Source organism: Rhinoderma darwinii, assembly GCF_050947455.1.
Source record: "Rhinoderma darwinii isolate aRhiDar2 chromosome 5 unlocalized genomic scaffold, aRhiDar2.hap1 SUPER_5_unloc_25, whole genome shotgun sequence".
NCBI classification, from domain to species: Eukaryota; Metazoa; Chordata; class Amphibia; order Anura; family Rhinodermatidae; genus Rhinoderma; species Rhinoderma darwinii.
Genome location: NW_027461782.1, coordinates 398,931 through 418,806, shown reverse-complemented (window position 1 = coordinate 418,806; position 19,876 = coordinate 398,931). Strand labels below are relative to the sequence as shown.

The window sequence follows — 19,876 nt, the reverse complement described above, 5'->3', positions numbered from 1 at the left end:
CCATATTTGTTTGCACTTTTGTTCACTAAAATTACTAATGGGGGCTACTAAAACATTTTCTTTTATCTTTTTTAAAACACTTTTACTATTTTGCACGTCTTCAATTCTCTTGCCTTTCAAGTTAAAAAGGTTCACAATTTTCTCTAAAATCTTGTACTGGTCAGGGAGGTTAAAAGCATACGGGGAGCTTAAAACCGTGGAGAACCATCCGTTCCTCCTCATAAAATACCCGGTGTTAAAACGGATAAAATATGACCAGTAGTGATCCTTAAAAGCAGCGTTAAGACATGCAGTAAAAAATTTGATTAAAAGAAAGGTCTTTATGTCAGGGAAATCCTTACCACCCATTAGTTTTGGCATCATCACCTTCTCTCTCCTGAGTTTTTCCATTTTGGAGTTCCATAAAAATGTAAAACAAGCTTTATTTATTTTTTTTAATAAAATATCAGGGGGAGGGAAAACCATACTCAAATATAATAAAATCGGTAAAATCACCATTTTGGTAATTAAAACTTTTCCCTCCATGGTCAGCTTTCTCAAATTCCACATACAAATCTTTTTATTAACTTTTTGTGCCACCAAGTCCCAACTGTTAAAACCATTGTTTAACTCATTGAAGGAGACCCCTAAAATCTGCACAGTCTCTGACACAGGGACTGGAATGTCCTGTAAAATCATATTGCCAATGTTTAAAATGTTACTTTTATTAAAATTGACTTTAAAACCGGAGGAGCAACAAAACTTATAGATCTGTCTTAAAGTTGTTTGTAGTGATAGGGTGTCCCTACACAGTACCGCGACATCATCCATGTACCCCACTACTTTTGCCTCTAGTCCCCCCCCGCCCGGCAGGGGGACTCCACGTATCTGTTTGCTTTTCCTCAGGGTACACAGTAGAGGCTCAATTGCACAAATAAAAAGTAGTGGGGACAAGGGACACCCCTGCTTCACTCCGGAATTTAAAAGGACATCCTGTGTTTTAAAACCTTTGACTAAAATCTTGCTAGTGCAGTTGTCATAAAAGGCCTTCAGAGACTGTATAAAACCTTCCGGTATACCCATTTTCTCTAAAACCTTAAAAAGATAAAAGTGTGACACTCTGTCAAAGGCTTTCTCAAAGTCGATTGTTAAAACTGCCATTTTGCCTTTCCTCTCCTTTGTGTCATTAATAACATCTTTTAAAAGGTTCAGGTTATCCCATATGCTCCTCCCGGGTATCCCACAGACCTGGTTGGAGTGAATTATTTTGTTTACGACTGCTTTTAATCTATTTGCACAAATTTTAGCCATTATCTTGTAGTCGCAATTTAGCAGTGTAATTGGTCTCCAGTTTTTAATGTCGGTTTTGTCCCCCTTTTTGTACAGCAGGGACACCTCACCTTTCTTCCAGGACCCCGGGAGGGCTTTTGTTCTAAAAACTTGTGTAAAAAGAGAGTGGAGATCCTCCTTTAAAACACCGTAAAATAGAACATAAAACTCTATGGGTATACCATCAGGACCAGGAACTTTACCTGTTTTAAAACTCTTGGTAGTTTCTAAAATTTCTTGTTCTGAAATCTCCTGTAATAAAAAGTTTTGGGAGACAGGATCTAAAACAGCATCAACCTCCTTCAATGAGTCATTCATAAAAGCATTGTCAATGTTTTTAACATTAAAAAGATCCGCATAAAACCCATGTACCTTTTTTAAAATATTTTGGGTATTTGTTTCACCTTCAATATTATCCAACAGGGTATGCTTATCATTGATTTTCTTAAAAAAATACCTGGAGCAGGTCTCGTTCTCCTCAAGATGTTTTACCTTACAGCGAAATATTATTTCCTTTCCCCTCTGCTCCAGGCACTGGGAGATCTCTTTTTTAATCTCAATGATCTCCTTGTCCACCAGCATACCCTGTTCTCTGAATTTATATTGGGTCTGCAGACGGGTATTTAAATTTGCATAAAATTTGCATTTCTCATTTGCTTTTCTCATCCCAATCTTAATAAAAAAATCTCTTATTTTAACTTTCATTTTTTCCCACCAGGTGACGATGGGCATATTGGGATGTCTTACCCGTCTGCAGCCTTTGTAAAAGGTAATAAAATCAGCTAAAATTTGCGGATCTTCTAAAAGGGATACGTTTAATTTCCAGGCTTTTTTCGGAGTTCTTCTTTCGTTATCACATTTCACTTTAAAATACAATAACTTATGGTCAGAAAAGACGTTTGGGTTAATATCACATTTAAAAGGCAGTATTTGGTAAGAGCAGAAGATAAAATCAATCCTGGAGCTGCAGGTCACGTTGCTCCAGGTAACGCCGGCCTCTTCACATAAATCCCTGTTACATTTTTTAAAAACATCGGTGAGTTTAAAATCAGTAACAATATCTTTTAAAATTGACGAGGTCTTGTCGTAGTTCCTGCTTACTGAATTAGAGAACCGGCGTTCCCCCTTTAAAATACAATTAAAATCACCCGCTAAAACAAGTGGTTCTGAATCATTAATAAAAAGGGGTAAAATCTCTAGCATTCTAGCTCTTTCATTTCTCTCAGGAGAACCATAAAAATTTAAAAACTGCCATTTAATACCGTCTATAAAAGTTTTGACCATTAAAATTCTGCCTGGTAAAATTTCATAAAAACTGTCAATTAAAACGTTCCCTTTAAATAAAATGGCGACACCTGCGGCTTTAGATTCGTTAGACCCGGACCACACCGAAGGTCCGAGTCTCCAATCTCTTTCATATTTTTTATAGTCCATGCGATGTGGGATGCAGCATTCCTGTAGGAAAAAAACTGACGCGGTAAGAATAGAGAGGTAATCAAACAGGGCAGCTCTTCTTGTCTTAGAATGCACGCTTCTTACATTTAAGGAAAGACCACATAACTCAGCCATGAGGAAAAGGGAGAGAGACAGTCTTTATAATCTTACCCGAGGTGGCCTCAGCAGTCCTCCGCGTCGCCAGAGACCCCACTTGCACTCTCATAGCCTTCAATTTTGGAGTCCACGGAAAATATGGAGAAGGTAGGAGAGGAACTGCCATCACTTAGCTGACCCCCCGCCATACCTGAGGCACTAATCATAAATGGATCCCATATGGACTCCACGGGCAACATTTCATCTGCTGGAGCTTTTTTGGCAGCGACCTCCCCTTCGATAGGGGCAGGAATTGCGCTCCCTGACGTCTCTGGGACCTCCGTCACCTCGGAGGCAGCTGTCCGTGTATCCCCCAACTGGCTAGAAGGGGGTGGACCTTTGGTTGTCACTTTCGGGGGCACGTCCAGTGGTTTCCCTGCCTTCGCCAATGCAGGTACTTCCATCGGCACCCCCGCTGCCACCTCCGAGTACGCCCTACGTCGCTTGTGTGTCGCTGCCGCTCCGCCCGGGTCCTCTGCCTCAGGTACAGGCTGACCCAGCATCTCTTGCGGACCAGTAGGATCAGCTTCATCCGAACTACCCGTCTCCCCAGTCTCCTGGGGGGGCTTTTTCGTCCGCTGATCACTGGATCGACGCTTGTTTCGTCTCTGCTCTTTTGGGTCACCTGTTTGGGGGGGTCTGCTAGAGGTATCCATCTCATCCTGGCCTTCTCCTTGGGGTTCCTCTCCTTCTGGGGGTACGATCTGGCCTGCTGGCTGCTCGGGACGCCTCGGCCGGACCTCGGGTTGTTCCGATCTGTGGGGACAAAATGCAAAAAGGTGACCAACTCGGCTGCAATATCGACACCTTTTCCCCAGAGGGCAAGTTTTGGCCTCGTGCTCAGAGCTGCCACAGTTCCTACAGGTGCTCTCGCAGGACTCATTGGTGTGACCGTACTTTTGGCATTTCCTACAGAATGGAGGCATCCCTGAAAAATAAAAATCTCCTGCCATATCTCCTAATTTAAAACGTGCTGGCGGCAGCATTATCCCTCCTGTAAAATTGGCATCTCTGTAGCATGTCACTAGAAATCTCCATTTAGAGGTCCAGACCCCAACCTCATTCATCACTTTGCCAATACACTTAACTGTTTTAAAATAGGGGGATAAAAAGGACATCACATCTTTTACGTCAGCAAATGGGCAGTACATTTTAATAACAATCATTTTTGTGATGTCCAAAACATGCTCGTAAAAATCCACTCCGTCCAGTCTCGGGTCCTTTTTTACTGCATATGCCGCCAGCAGATCTTGGAATACTCCATTCTGTATAAATGTGATGTCATAGGTTCTTCTTCTTGGGTAGTCCTGCACTGCCAAAATCTCCCTCTTTTGGACATTGAAAATGCCAACAAGCACGGTCTCCACCACGAATTTCAAGCCACAAGTCGTCGCCTTCTCCTCCGAAAGAATTACTCTCACAGTATTCTTAATCCGGGCATACGCCGGTATGTCACCTGGATTTTCATCCATAGTGAATCTTTTATTTTTTTGGAATAGTCACGCCACCCGTTGGTGACGTAACGTCTACGCAGCCTCCCCTTTTCGGCCGAAGCCTACACGGGGGTATGTGGATCGCAACTCGTTGCTCAGGACTAAGCCTCTCTCCCAAATAGCAGCACGGGGGTGAAGTCCAGGCGAACCTGGACGATCCCCCGAGGCCGAGAGAGAGGGTACCTGAGCACCTCCTAACCAAGACCAGGCAGCACTGACTACAAGTAATCAGAACTACACTTGATCTCAGCCAGAAGGCCGAGAAGCGATAACCCGAGCGGCCCTTGCCTTGCCCGAGCCTGTCCCATACTGCTGTTCACCCCTTGCAGCGATTGATTCAGCCTACTCCTAGGCAATTCCATGGGGCCCTGCAGGCTCACACACATTTACAGCTACTAAGCGGGAGGTGAATAAAGGCCGGAGAGGAAGCTACACAGGATTTGCTTCTTTTGCTTGCACCACAATGCAGTGCTGAAAGAGGAGGAATCTACATAAAAACGCCTTCCTGGCAACGCCCAAATGCCCTCCTGCCATGCAGATAAACACTGGCAGCGGCAGCAAGTGCATGCCCACAGCCACCCCTTGTTCCTTCACACCTTGTATCAGCTTTAATCCAGTCCAGTCCGGTGCTGCCTGCTGAGCAGCACTGACCAACACTGCCTGGGCCCAGGCTTTTATCTCTGAGGCAGGCCCCATTATGATGTCAGAAAGCTGGCTCTGGAATCCTGAGGGCTCCACTATGACACGTGCAAAGTTCCGTCTGAACTTTATATAAGACGGTGCGGCTCAGTCAGTCACTCAGTGTTGCCTGAGAGGGCAACACTGCAACAGCCGGCCGCCAGGCTGTCTTTTTTTTGCACATTTATTTGCCTCCAGGAGGCCACAAGAGGGAGACAAGGGACTGCAAAATGGAAAATAAGCATCCACCAACTTTACAGACAACTTCTCTTTGCTCCTACAACCTCCATCCTTGCACAGTTTGTTATTCTTCTAGGTAACATAGTAACAAATCCAAATTGCTGCTCTCTTTGTAGGCAAGCAAGGCTTTGTTGCAACTGCAATTCTTACTTCTTCTTGAAATGTAGGGACGACAGTACATTCCATCACATCCATGTAGTGTACACAGGTAGGTCCATTGTGGCGGGCAGGCAGGCAGGCAGGCAGGCGGGCGGGCGGGCGGGCGGGCGGGCGGCTTTAATGGCTGTTTGCTGTTCCCCTACTCCACTCCGCTATTTGACTGTGGTGCTGCATCAATCAGTGGCTGGCTCAGGTGCAGCTCTTTAACCTACCTAGGAGGGAGGGCGGAGAGAAGACAAGGAAGGTGAATGAGCTGTTCCAATGTGAAATGCCGGAAACACAGAAACACAGAAGACACACACACAACAAGAGGTGGCAATGTATTAATTAATTGCATTTAATAAATGAGCTCATTATCACACATGACTGTACAAATGCATTGTCCAACAGGTGTTGAAATAATGGGATTAAAAGGGGAGATCCCATCAGAAAGACAAAAACAATAGCAAACACAAATAGCACTTTTGGAATCTGATTTTAGTCAACACATAAGGGAAGGGTGCACCGGTCCTGGAAATACTGCAATACCAGGTCAATGCGTGGAGTGGACAGAGCAAGCTCTATTTCCATCTCCCTGTTCTAAAAATCCATTTAATATATGGTCCCCAGATAGGGGACGTATCAGATATTAAACTGATAAGAACAGATACTACACTTGATCTTAGCCAAAAGGCCGAGAAGCGATAACCCGAGCGGCCCTTGCCTTGCCCGAGCCTGTCCCATACTGCTGTTCACCCCTTGCAGCGATTGATTCAGCCTACTCCTAGGCAATTCCATGGGGCCCTGCAGGCTCACACACATTTACAGCTACTAAGCGGGAGGTGAATAAAGGCCGGAGAGGAAGCTACACAGGATTTGCTTCTTTTGCTTGCACCACAATGCAGTGCTGAAAGAGGAGGAATCTACATAAAAACGCCTTCCTGGCAACGCCCAAATGCCCTCCTGCCATGCAGATAAACACTGGCAGCGGCAGCAAGTGCATGCCCACAGCCACCCCTTGTTCCTTCACACCTTGTATCAGCTTTAATCCAGTCCAGTCCGGTGCTGCCTGCTGAGCAGCACTGACCAACACTGCCTGGGCCCAGGCTTTTATCTCTGAGGCAGGCCCCATTATGATGTCAGAAAGCTGGCTCTGGAATCCTGAGGGCTCCACTATGACACGTGCAAAGTTCCGTCTGAACTTTATATAAGACGGTGCGGCTCAGTCAGTCACTCAGTGTTGCCTGAGAGGGCAACACTGCAACAGCCGGCCGCCAGGCTGTCTTTTTTTTGCACATTTATTTGCCTCCAGGAGGCCACAAGAGGGAGACAAGGGACTGCAAAATGGAAAATAAGCATCCACCAACTTTACAGACAACTTCTCTTTGCTCCTACAACCTCCATCCTTGCACAGTTTGTTATTCTTCTAGGTAACATAGTAACAAATCCAAATTGCTGCTCTCTTTGTAGGCAAGCAAGGCTTTGTTGCAACTGCAATTCTTACTTCTTCTTGAAATGTAGGGACGACAGTACATTCCATCACATCCATGTAGTGTACACAGGTAGGTCCATTGTGGCGGGCAGGCAGGCAGGCAGGCAGGCAGGCGGGCAGGCAGGCGGGCGGGCGGGCGGGCGGGCGGCTTTAATGGCTGTTTGCTGTTCCCCTACTCCACTCCGCTATTTGACTGTGGTGCTGCATCAATCAGTGGCTGGCTCAGGTGCAGCTCTTTAACCTACCTAGGAGGGAGGGCGGAGAGAAGACAAGGAAGGTGAATGAGCTGTTCCAATGTGAAATGCCGGAAACACAGAAACACAGAAGACACACACACAACAAGAGGTGGCAATGTATTAATTAATTGCATTTAATAAATGAGCTCATTATCACACATGACTGTACAAATGCATTGTCCAACAGGTGTTGAAATAATGGGATTAAAAGGGGAGATCCCATCAGAAAGACAAAAACAATAGCAAACACAAATAGCACTTTTGGAATCTGATTTTAGTCAACACATAAGGGAAGGGTGCACCGGTCCTGGAAATACTGCAATACCAGGTCAATGCGTGGAGTGGACAGAGCAAGCTCTATTTCCATCTCCCTGTTCTAAAAATCCATTTAATATATGGTCCCCAGATAGGGGACGTATCAGATATTAAACTGATAAGAACAGATACTACACTTGATCTTAGCCAAAAGGCCGAGAAGCGATAACCCGAGCGGCCCTTGCCTTGCCCGAGCCTGTCCCATACTGCTGTTCACCCCTTGCAGCGATTGATTCAGCCTACTCCTAGGCAATTCCATGGGGCCCTGCAGGCTCACACACATTTACAGCTACTAAGCGGGAGGTGAATAAAGGCCGGAGAGGAAGCTACACAGGATTTGCTTCTTTTGCTTGCACCACAATGCAGTGCTGAAAGAGGAGGAATCTACATAAAAACGCCTTCCTGGCAACGCCCAAATGCCCTCCTGCCATGCAGATAAACACTGGCAGCGGCAGCAAGTGCATGCCCACAGCCACCCCTTGTTCCTTCACACCTTGTATCAGCTTTAATCCAGTCCAGTCCGGTGCTGCCTGCTGAGCAGCACTGACCAACACTGCCTGGGCCCAGGCTTTTATCTCTGAGGCAGGCCCCATTATGATGTCAGAAAGCTGGCTCTGGAATCCTGAGGGCTCCACTATGACACGTGCAAAGTTCCGTCTGAACTTTATATAAGACGGTGCGGCTCAGTCAGTCACTCAGTGTTGCCTGAGAGGGCAACACTGCAACAGCCGGCCGCCAGGCTGTCTTTTTTTTGCACATTTATTTGCCTCCAGGAGGCCACAAGAGGGAGACAAGGGACTGCAAAATGGAAAATAAGCATCCACCAACTTTACAGACAACTTCTCTTTGCTCCTACAACCTCCATCCTTGCACAGTTTGTTATTCTTCTAGGTAACATAGTAACAAATCCAAATTGCTGCTCTCTTTGTAGGCAAGCAAGGCTTTGTTGCAACTGCAATTCTTACTTCTTCTTGAAATGTAGGGACGACAGTACATTCCATCACATCCATGTAGTGTACACAGGTAGGTCCATTGTGGCGGGCAGGCAGGCAGGCAGGCAGGCAGGCGGGCGGGCGGGCGGGCGGGCGGCTTTAATGGCTGTTTGCTGTTCCCCTACTCCACTCCGCTATTTGACTGTGGTGCTGCATCAATCAGTGGCTGGCTCAGGTGCAGCTCTTTAACCTACCTAGGAGGGAGGGCGGAGAGAAGACAAGGAAGGTGAATGAGCTGTTCCAATGTGAAATGCCGGAAACACAGAAACACAGAAGACACACACACAACAAGAGGTGGCAATGTATTAATTAATTGCATTTAATAAATGAGCTCATTATCACACATGACTGTACAAATGCATTGTCCAACAGGTGTTGAAATAATGGGATTAAAAGGGGAGATCCCATCAGAAAGACAAAAACAATAGCAAACACAAATAGCACTTTTGGAATCTGATTTTAGTCAACACATAAGGGAAGGGTGCACCGGTCCTGGAAATACTGCAATACCAGGTCAATGCGTGGAGTGGACAGAGCAAGCTCTATTTCCATCTCCCTGTTCTAAAAATCCATTTAATATATGGTCCCCAGATAGGGGACGTATCAGATATTAAACTGATAAGAACAGATTTTTTTTTTTTTTTTTATTGAAAGCCCGAGCCGTGCTTTCTATCACCCAAGTGCATAAAAAGTGCAGAGGTGCCACACAAAAAGTGCACAAGGATGCGGTCTATCGCAGCCCTTCTCTTAAAAGAGAGAGGCCCCGCATAACCATTCCCTGACCCTCCAAACCATAGGCCTAGAGGATCAAGGATCGATGGTCCCCCCTCGCCGAAGCTTAGGGAGACCCAAACACACTCCTAGGCTTCTACCTGGGCTGCCACCCCAGTGTCCACCTAGGAGCCTGCATCCTAGTTGCACCTCCCCTCCGAAGAAGGGAGGCCGGGTTGCAGGGGAAAAAGGAACCAGAAGGCCACACATTTTCCCCCTAGACCTCAGGAGGGTCCCAAAAGGGCACCGCATCCCAAAATCCTTGTGACAAACGTGACAAACACACAGTGAAAAACAAAATTAAATAAGTGGATGTGCGCTGTGATACAGCCTGGACATCCGCCAGGTATATAAAAATTCCTCATCTCCCAGCCAGAAGGCCGGGAGAATAAAGGTGTGTGCTTAAAAGTGTGAAAGAAGAGTGCGTGCAAGTGTGCCTTCACTCAGTGGGATCCCACCCCCAGTGAGTTAGGGCACCCCAGGGTCACCAGCCCTGGGGCACATAGCAACTCGGGCTTTCAAACTACCCGACCTCCTGACCTCGATCCGGCGGTCGCCTGGTCACCTACAAATGGTACCTTTAAACCAAATGCGTACACCAGAGCGATGACCGTTGTGGTTCCCTGCCCTCACCTCGGCGTTCTGTCATCCCCCTACGATGGCCCACGTACCACCGGCAGGGATGATTACTAACCTCAGCTTGAGCAGGTACTACACTTGATCTTAGCCAAAAGGCCGAGAAGCGATAACCCGAGCGGCCCTTGCCTTGCCCGAGCCTGTCCCATACTGCTGTTCACCCCTTGCAGCGATTGATTCAGCCTACTCCTAGGCAATTCCATGGGGCCCTGCAGGCTCACACACATTTACAGCTACTAAGCGGGAGGTGAATAAAGGCCGGAGAGGAAGCTACACAGGATTTGCTTCTTTTGCTTGCACCACAATGCAGTGCTGAAAGAGGAGGAATCTACATAAAAACGCCTTCCTGGCAACGCCCAAATGCCCTCCTGCCATGCAGATAAACACTGGCAGCGGCAGCAAGTGCATGCCCACAGCCACCCCTTGTTCCTTCACACCTTGTATCAGCTTTAATCCAGTCCAGTCCGGTGCTGCCTGCTGAGCAGCACTGACCAACACTGCCTGGGCCCAGGCTTTTATCTCTGAGGCAGGCCCCATTATGATGTCAGAAAGCTGGCTCTGGAATCCTGAGGGCTCCACTATGACACGTGCAAAGTTCCGTCTGAACTTTATATAAGACGGTGCGGCTCAGTCAGTCACTCAGTGTTGCCTGAGAGGGCAACACTGCAACAGCCGGCCGCCAGGCTGTCTTTTTTTTGCACATTTATTTGCCTCCAGGAGGCCACAAGAGGGAGACAAGGGACTGCAAAATGGAAAATAAGCATCCACCAACTTTACAGACAACTTCTCTTTGCTCCTACAACCTCCATCCTTGCACAGTTTGTTATTCTTCTAGGTAACATAGTAACAAATCCAAATTGCTGCTCTCTTTGTAGGCAAGCAAGGCTTTGTTGCAACTGCAATTCTTACTTCTTCTTGAAATGTAGGGACGACAGTACATTCCATCACATCCATGTAGTGTACACAGGTAGGTCCATTGTGGCGGGCAGGCAGGCAGGCAGGCAGGCAGGCGGGCGGGCGGGCGGGCGGGCGGCTTTAATGGCTGTTTGCTGTTCCCCTACTCCACTCCGCTATTTGACTGTGGTGCTGCATCAATCAGTGGCTGGCTCAGGTGCAGCTCTTTAACCTACCTAGGAGGGAGGGCGGAGAGAAGACAAGGAAGGTGAATGAGCTGTTCCAATGTGAAATGCCGGAAACACAGAAACACAGAAGACACACACACAACAAGAGGTGGCAATGTATTAATTAATTGCATTTAATAAATGAGCTCATTATCACACATGACTGTACAAATGCATTGTCCAACAGGTGTTGAAATAATGGGATTAAAAGGGGAGATCCCATCAGAAAGACAAAAACAATAGCAAACACAAATAGCACTTTTGGAATCTGATTTTAGTCAACACATAAGGGAAGGGTGCACCGGTCCTGGAAATACTGCAATACCAGGTCAATGCGTGGAGTGGACAGAGCAAGCTCTATTTCCATCTCCCTGTTCTAAAAATCCATTTAATATATGGTCCCCAGATAGGGGACGTATCAGATATTAAACTGATAAGAACAGATTTTTTTTTAAGTTGGCTACCCCTTTTCAGGGGTGTCAATGATTTATTTCATGATAAAAAATACAGTTTACAATAAAACCAACTTTTGTACAAATGAATAACAATAAAATCAATATTTCATTGCATTATATTACATAAAAGGGACATGGTGGCAAATCTTTATATGTTGGAGTTCCATTCTTTCACAAACCATTTATTAAGAAGGGTGGCATTTCTTTTTTTGTCTAATAAATAATAAATGTACATTTCGCTAAAACAAAGACCTAAAACATCATCAGTAGATAAAACATCGTGCTTAAAAATCAGGATGTTCCTGGCCTTCCATAGAGCTTCTTTGGCGCAATTCATCGTCTTCCACGCTATTATCTTTTGGCTCGCGGTTGGGCATCCAAATAGTCCATATAAAATATCTTCATAATTCAAGTCTTTCAGGTCTGCCATCTTTGCCAAAAGAGGGAATATTTTTTTCCAAAATTCCTTCGCAAAATCACACGTCCAAAAAATGTGTCGAATCGTTTCCTCGGCCTGGCAGCCTTCCCTCGGGCAGACGGCAGACCTCGCGAGCCTCCTTCTGTATTGGAATGCCCGGCATGGAAGACATTGATGAATGCAGCTCCAGGCCAGGTCCATCTGTGTATTAAAAAGATAAAACACATTAATAATTTTGAAGATAAAAGCACTTCGTTCCTCATTAAAATTCTCAATCCTGCTGACCGTCTCACTTTCTCTTAGGTCTTTAATTAATTTTTTACTATTTTTCAGCTCATTTACATTTTTTCCCTTCAGGTTGAATAAGGTCACTATCTTTTCTAAAATCACATAGTTTATTGAGAGTTTAAAAGCGTAAGGTGAGGATAAAACAATGTTGAACCACCCAAACCTTCGCATTAAAAACCCTGTATTAAAACGTAAAAAATAGGACCAATAATGTTCTTTAAAAAGGGAATTAAAACAGAAACTGAAGAACTTGATTAAAAGAAACCTGTTAAAATTCGGAAAATCTTTGCCACCCTTCGGTTTGGATTTCATCACAATCTCTCTTTTAAGTTTCTCCATTCTGGAACTCCAAAAGAAGGTAAAACATGCTTTAGTAATTTTTTGCAATAAAACCGTGGGGGGAGGGAAAACCATACTGAGATATAAAAGCAGGGGTAAAATGACCATTTTAATAATTAAAACTTTTCCCTCCATGGTAAGTTTTCTCATGTTCCACATACATATTTTTTGATTTACCTTCTGCGCCACCATGTCCCAACTGATAAAACCATTATCGCACTCACTGAAGGAGACACCTAAAATCGTAATATTATCTGACACAGGGACGGGTATGTCTCTAAAAGCCATGCTTCCTATATTTAAAATATTACTTTTGTCGAAGTTCACCTTAAAACCGGAAGCACAGCAATAAAACTCAATTTGTCTGAGGGTTCTCTGAAGCGACAGGGTGTCCCTGCAAAAAACCGCTACATCGTCCATGTACCCCACTGCTTTAGCCTCTACGCCGCCACCCCCGGGCAGGGGGACTCCACGTATTAACTTATCGCGGCGAATTGTACACAGTAGAGGCTCTAATGCGCAAATAAAAAGCAGTGGGGACAAGGGACACCCCTGCTTCACCCCTGAGTTTAAAATCACGTCCTGTGTCTTAAAACCATTCACTAAAATTTTGCTTGTGCAATCTTTATAAAAGGCTTTAAGTGATAATAAAAATCCTTCAGGTATACCCATACGCTCTAAAACCTTAAAAAGATAAAAATGAGAGACACGGTCGAACGCCTTCTCGAAGTCTATAGATAAAATGGCTAATTTACCTCTTCTAGACCTCGTGTCCTCAATCACATCTTTTACCAGGTTAAGATTATCCCAGATGCTGCGGCCTGGCACCCCACACACCTGGTTAGAGTGTACAATGTGGGGTATTATGGCTTTTAATCTATTTGCGCACACTTTTGCCATTATTTTATAGTCGCTATTCAGAAGGGTTATTGGTCTCCAGTTCTTCAAAACTGCGATGTCACCTTTCTTATGTAGCAGGGAGACCTCACCCTTCCGCCAGGACTTAGGCAGCATCTTGGAATTAAAAACTTCATAAAAAAGGCTAAAAAGATCCTCTTTTAAAATGTCATAAAATTTGACATAAAACTCACTGGGTATACCGTCCGGTCCGGGAACTTTTCCGGCTTTAAAACTCTTTACCGTTTCTAAAACCTCCTGCTCCGTCAGCTCCTGTAATAAAAAATTCTGGGAGACAGGGTCTAAAACAGTAGTAATCTCCTTCAGTGAGTCACGCATAAAATTATGATCCACAGTTTTAACACTAAAAAGGTCAGCATAAAACTCATGAACTTTACTTAAAATACCCTGTACATCTGACACACCTTCAATATTTTTAATAATAGCCTTTTTATTGTTAATTTTTTTAAAAAAGTACCTGGAGCAGGTCTCATTCTCCTCCACATGCTGAATTTTGGAACGAAAAATGATTTCTTTGCCTTTCTGCTCCAGGCACTGAGCTATTTCTTTTTTTAAATTAGTGATGTCAGTTTTAACGTCAATTTCATTATCTCTCATCTTGTACAGGGTCTGCAGACGGGTGCTGAGAGTTTTAAAAAAAGCATGTTTTTCTCTGGCTTTTGCCACGCTCTTTTTAATAAAAAATTCCTTTATTCTTTTTTTCATTTTCTCCCACCATGCACTGATGGGAGTACGCATGTCTCTCCCCCGCCTGCATTTTTGGTAAAATTCAATAAAATCAGTAAAAACCTGTGGATCATCTAAAAGGGAAACATTTAACTTCCAGGACTTCTTACACACCGGTTTATTAAAATCACGCTTTACATAAAATGATAAAAGCTTGTGATCTGAGAAAACATTAGTTAAAACTTCACAATTAAAAGGCAGTACATTCTCATTACAAAAAATAAAATCTATCCTGGAGCTACAGGTGGCGTTGCTCCAGGTAACGCCGGCTTCCTCTGGGCTGCTCCTATTACATTCTTTGTACAAATCTGTTAATTTAAAATCATTTACAATATCTTTGAGCAGTCCAGAGGTCTTATCGTAATTCCTACTTGTAGTACTGGTAAGCCGGCGTTCCCCCCTCAGGATACAGTTAAAATCACCTGCGAGGATAAAAGGCTCAGTTGTATTAATAAAAAGAGGTAACATTTCTAGCATCTCTGCTCTCTCCTTTTTGTCAGGTGAGCCGTAAAAATTTAAAAACTGCCATTTTACGCCGTCAATAAAAGCTTTAACCAATAAAATACGTCCTGGAAGAATCTCTTGAATAAAATCAATAAAAACGTTTCCCTTAAAAAGAATGGCGACCCCTGCTGATCTGGACTCGTTAGATCCAGACCAGACTGATGGACCATACTTCCAATCCTCTTTGTATTTATGGTACTTCATTGCATGGGGAATGCCGCACTCCTGCAGGAAAAAAACAGAGGCTGCCAGGCCAGATAAAAAACTGAAGAGAGCAACCCTTCTGACTTTGGACTTGGCGCCCCTCACGTTGAGGGAGATCCCCTTTATTTCAGACATCGTGGAGTTTTAATTGTGTTAGTCTTGATTTTAAAAAATAAATAATCGTGTTACTTAAAATCAGACTTGGCCTCCACCAGCAATACCAGAAATCTCGCTTGAACTCATCTCCCCGCCCTCGTCTGACTCTAGCGAGAAAGGGGATGATTCAGGAGAGGAACTACCTTCCGTGAGCGTCGAGCCAACAGCCCTCATCTCGTATACAGGGAGTCCAGATTCACACAGCCTTACCTGGGTCTCTAACGGCTGACCATATAGGTCTGTATCGGGTGGGTCCCCCAAGGGCCCCGCCGCTCCCCCCTGAGGCCGTGCAGGCCGTGCAGGCCGTTCTAGAGGGGGAGGTTGCGCACATGGCGGGGTGTCGGTTGGCTCGGGGGGAACAGTGCCCACCCTCCTCACCAGTAACGACGAGGGGGCGGTCCTAGGAGGAGCCTCACTTTGCTTTACGGACGTATCCATTTGCTCCTCCCCTGTCACCCCCCTACCGGCACGCTCCTGTTTACCCTTTTTACGGGGACCCACTTTCAGCCAACCTTCCTCTTCAGACTCCGTATCTAGAGACCCAGGATTGGGAGCAGGCCCGGCATCCACTGAGCAACCAGCACTCTGGGATGCCTCAGTTATCTCACTGGCCTGCCCCTTCTCAGCCTTACGTTTGGCTTGGCGTTTTTCCTTCGCACTGGACTCCCTTCTCTCCTCTGAGGCTGTTGGCTGTGAGGTACCTGCTTTGGCTCCAACAGACCGTACCCTTGAAGCCCAGGTACCCCGCTGCTCCTTTGCAGCACTGGCTTGTTCCTCTCCCTGAGGGCGGGGCTGGTCCGCTGGTGGAGCACGTGGGGGCGCCCCGGGTTGCTCTTCTTCTCCGCTTCGGTACCTATGAGGACAAGAAAAATACAAGTGACCAGTTTTTTGACAAAAGTTGCATTTTTTTTCTTCTGTGCACTCCCTTATATTGTGCTCTTTGCTTCCACAGTTTCTGCAGGTGACATCGCAGTTAAAACTGGTATGTCCATAGGTACCACAAGCCCTGCAGAAGTTTGGCATCCCTGAGAAGTAGAGGTCGCCATTCACATTTCCAATTTTAAAACGAGCCGGTGGTAATCTCGTTTCTTGGGTGGAGGGGTCCTTAATCAGCGTAACTAAAAACTTCCATTTGGCGGTCCACACTCCACACTCGTTCATCACTTTCCCCAGGAGTTTGACATTTTTGAAGTAGGCAGCTAGAAATGCTGCCACTTCCATATCTCTCACATATGGGGAATACATTTTAATCACCACGAGTTTGGTTATTTCAAATTCATGCTCTACTACCTTGACTCCCGCTGCTACGAGTTCACCTTGTTTCCTCTCAGCTCGGTCCATAGCATCACGGAGTATTCCTTCTCCCATGAAGGTGACATCGTAGATTCCTCGCTTCGGGTAGTCCTGGATAGCCAAGAGCTCGTTCTTGTGGACCGCCAGCAGATCTTCCAAAATGGCGTGGACTAAAAATTTAATACCACGGGGACCGCCTCCACCCTCTGCCACGATAAATCGTGCAGAATTCTTAAGCCGGGCGTACACCGGCACCGCATCGGGTTCGCCTGCCATTAGCGTGGCCAGGTCGAACCGCACAGCTTTCGCTGCGCCCCTTGTCTTACGGAGACCAAGGGGCTGGGGGGGATCGCAACTCGTTGCTCAGGACTAAGCCTCTCTCCCAAATAGCAGCACGGGGGTGAAGTCCAGGCGAACCTGGACGATCCCCCGAGGCCGAGAGAGAGGGTACCTGAGCACCTTCTGACCAAAAACCTCCTGTATAAATACACTTGGTCTTAGCCAAAAGGCCGAGAAGCGATAACCCGAGCGGCCCTTGCCTTGCCCGAGCCTGTCCCATACTGCTGTTCACCCCTTGCAGCGATTGATTCAGCCTACTCCTAGGCAATTCCATGGGGCCCTGCAGGCTCACACACATTTACAGCTACTAAGCGGGAGGTGAATAAAGGCCGGAGAGGAAGCTACACAGGATTTGCTTCTTTTGCTTGCACCACAATGCAGTGCTGAAAGAGGAGGAATCTACATAAAAACGCCTTCCTGGCAACGCCCAAATGCCCTCCTGCCATGCAGATAAACACTGGCAGCGGCAGCAAGTGCATGCCCACAGCCACCCCTTGTTCCTTCACACCTTGTATCAGCTTTAATCCAGTCCAGTCCGGTGCTGCCTGCTGAGCAGCACTGACCAACACTGCCTGGGCCCAGGCTTTTATCTCTGAGGCAGGCCCCATTATGATGTCAGAAAGCTGGCTCTGGAATCCTGAGGGCTCCACTATGACACGTGCAAAGTTCCGTCTGAACTTTATATAAGACGGTGCGGCTCAGTCAGTCACTCAGTGTTGCCTGAGAGGGCAACACTGCAACAGCCGGCCGCCAGGCTGTCTTTTTTTTGCACATTTATTTGCCTCCAGGAGGCCACAAGAGGGAGACAAGGGACTGCAAAATGGAAAATAAGCATCCACCAACTTTACAGACAACTTCTCTTTGCTCCTACAACCTCCATCCTTGCACAGTTTGTTATTCTTCTAGGTAACATAGTAACAAATCCAAATTGCTGCTCTCTTTGTAGGCAAGCAAGGCTTTGTTGCAACTGCAATTCTTACTTCTTCTTGAAATGTAGGGACGACAGTACATTCCATCACATCCATGTAGTGTACACAGGTAGGTCCATTGTGGCGGGCAGGCAGGCAGGCAGGCAGGCAGGCGGGCGGGCGGGCGGGCGGGCGGCTTTAATGGCTGTTTGCTGTTCCCCTACTCCACTCCGCTATTTGACTGTGGTGCTGCATCAATCAGTGGCTGGCTCAGGTGCAGCTCTTTAACCTACCTAGGAGGGAGGGCGGAGAGAAGACAAGGAAGGTGAATGAGCTGTTCCAATGTGAAATGCCGGAAACACAGAAACACAGAAGACACACACACAACAAGAGGTGGCAATGTATTAATTAATTGCATTTAATAAATGAGCTCATTATCACACATGACTGTACAAATGCATTGTCCAACAGGTGTTGAAATAATGGGATTAAAAGGGGAGATCCCATCAGAAAGACAAAAACAATAGCAAACACAAATAGCACTTTTGGAATCTGATTTTAGTCAACACATAAGGGAAGGGTGCACCGGTCCTGGAAATACTGCAATACCAGGTCAATGCGTGGAGTGGACAGAGCAAGCTCTATTTCCATCTCCCTGTTCTAAAAATCCATTTAATATATGGTCCCCAGATAGGGGACGTATCAGATATTAAACTGATAAGAACAGATACTACACTTGATCTTAGCCAAAAGGCCGAGAAGCGATAACCCGAGCGGCCCTTGCCTTGCCCGAGCCTGTCCCATACTGCTGTTCACCCCTTGCAGCGATTGATTCAGCCTACTCCTAGGCAATTCCATGGGGCCCTGCAGGCTCACACACATTTACAGCTACTAAGCGGGAGGTGAATAAAGGCCGGAGAGGAAGCTACACAGGATTTGCTTCTTTTGCTTGCACCACAATGCAGTGCTGAAAGAGGAGGAATCTACATAAAAACGCCTTCCTGGCAACGCCCAAATGCCCTCCTGCCATGCAGATAAACACTGGCAGCGGCAGCAAGTGCATGCCCACAGCCACCCCTTGTTCCTTCACACCTTGTATCAGCTTTAATCCAGTCCAGTCCGGTGCTGCCTGCTGAGCAGCACTGACCAACACTGCCTGGGCCCAGGCTTTTATCTCTGAGGCAGGCCCCATTATGATGTCAGAAAGCTGGCTCTGGAATCCTGAGGGCTCCACTATGACACGTGCAAAGTTCCGTCTGAACTTTATATAAGACGGTGCGGCTCAGTCAGTCACTCAGTGTTGCCTGAGAGGGCAACACTGCAACAGCCGGCCGCCAGGCTGTCTTTTTTTTGCACATTTATTTGCCTCCAGGAGGCCACAAGAGGGAGACAAGGGACTGCAAAATGGAAAATAAGCATCCACCAACTTTACAGACAACTTCTCTTTGCTCCTACAACCTCCATCCTTGCACAGTTTGTTATTCTTCTAGGTAACATAGTAACAAATCCAAATTGCTGCTCTCTTTGTAGGCAAGCAAGGCTTTGTTGCAACTGCAATTCTTACTTCTTCTTGAAATGTAGGGACGACAGTACATTCCATCACATCCATGTAGTGTACACAGGTAGGTCCATTGTGGCGGGCAGGCAGGCAGGCAGGCAGGCAGGCGGGCGGGCGGGCGGGCGGGCGGCTTTAATGGCTGTTTGCTGTTCCCCTACTCCACTCCGCTATTTGACTGTGGTGCTGCATCAATCAGTGGCTGGCTCAGGTGCAGCTCTTTAACCTACCTAGGAGGGAGGGCGGAGAGAAGACAAGGAAGGTGAATGAGCTGTTCCAATGTGAAATGCCGGAAACACAGAAACACAGAAGACACACACACAACAAGAGGTGGCAATGTATTAATTAATTGCATTTAATAAATGAGCTCATTATCACACATGACTGTACAAATGCATTGTCCAACAGGTGTTGAAATAATGGGATTAAAAGGGGAGATCCCATCAGAAAGACAAAAACAATAGCAAACACAAATAGCACTTTTGGAATCTGATTTTAGTCAACACATAAGGGAAGGGTGCACCGGTCCTGGAAATACTGCAATACCAGGTCAATGCGTGGAGTGGACAGAGCAAGCTCTATTTCCATCTCCCTGTTCTAAAAATCCATTTAATATATGGTCCCCAGATAGGGGACGTATCAGATATTAAACTGATAAGAACAGATACTACACTTGATCTTAGCCAAAAGGCCGAGAAGCGATAACCCGAGCGGCCCTTGCCTTGCCCGAGCCTGTCCCATACTGCTGTTCACCCCTTGCAGC

General features: G+C 46.2%; 5 non-coding genes and 2 pseudogenes across 5 annotated transcripts; all 7 read right to left on the bottom strand.

Annotated features, from left to right (window-relative positions):
- Positions 1 to 5,962: 5,962 nt before the first annotated feature.
- On the bottom strand, positions 5,963 to 6,153 carry LOC142688221 (U2 spliceosomal RNA). The gene has a single exon (XR_012857369.1). It is a non-coding gene; the product is annotated as a U2 spliceosomal RNA (small nuclear RNA).
- Positions 6,154 to 7,466: 1,313 nt separating this feature from the next.
- On the bottom strand, positions 7,467 to 7,657 carry LOC142688220 (U2 spliceosomal RNA). The gene has a single exon (XR_012857368.1). It is a non-coding gene; the product is annotated as a U2 spliceosomal RNA (small nuclear RNA).
- Positions 7,658 to 8,958: 1,301 nt separating this feature from the next.
- Positions 8,959 to 9,142, bottom strand: LOC142688372 (U2 spliceosomal RNA). The gene has a single exon (XR_012857491.1). It is a non-coding gene; the product is annotated as a U2 spliceosomal RNA (small nuclear RNA).
- Positions 9,143 to 9,930: 788 nt separating this feature from the next.
- On the bottom strand, positions 9,931 to 10,000 carry LOC142688410 (U2 spliceosomal RNA; annotated as a pseudogene).
- Positions 10,001 to 11,301: 1,301 nt separating this feature from the next.
- Positions 11,302 to 11,470, bottom strand: LOC142688374 (U2 spliceosomal RNA; annotated as a pseudogene).
- A 6,663-nt stretch (positions 11,471 to 18,133) lies between these two features.
- LOC142688219 (U2 spliceosomal RNA) lies at positions 18,134 to 18,324 on the bottom strand. The gene has a single exon (XR_012857367.1). It is a non-coding gene; the product is annotated as a U2 spliceosomal RNA (small nuclear RNA).
- A 1,301-nt stretch (positions 18,325 to 19,625) lies between these two features.
- On the bottom strand, positions 19,626 to 19,816 carry LOC142688218 (U2 spliceosomal RNA). The gene has a single exon (XR_012857366.1). It is a non-coding gene; the product is annotated as a U2 spliceosomal RNA (small nuclear RNA).
- Between the last annotated feature and the right edge of the window lie 60 nt (positions 19,817 to 19,876).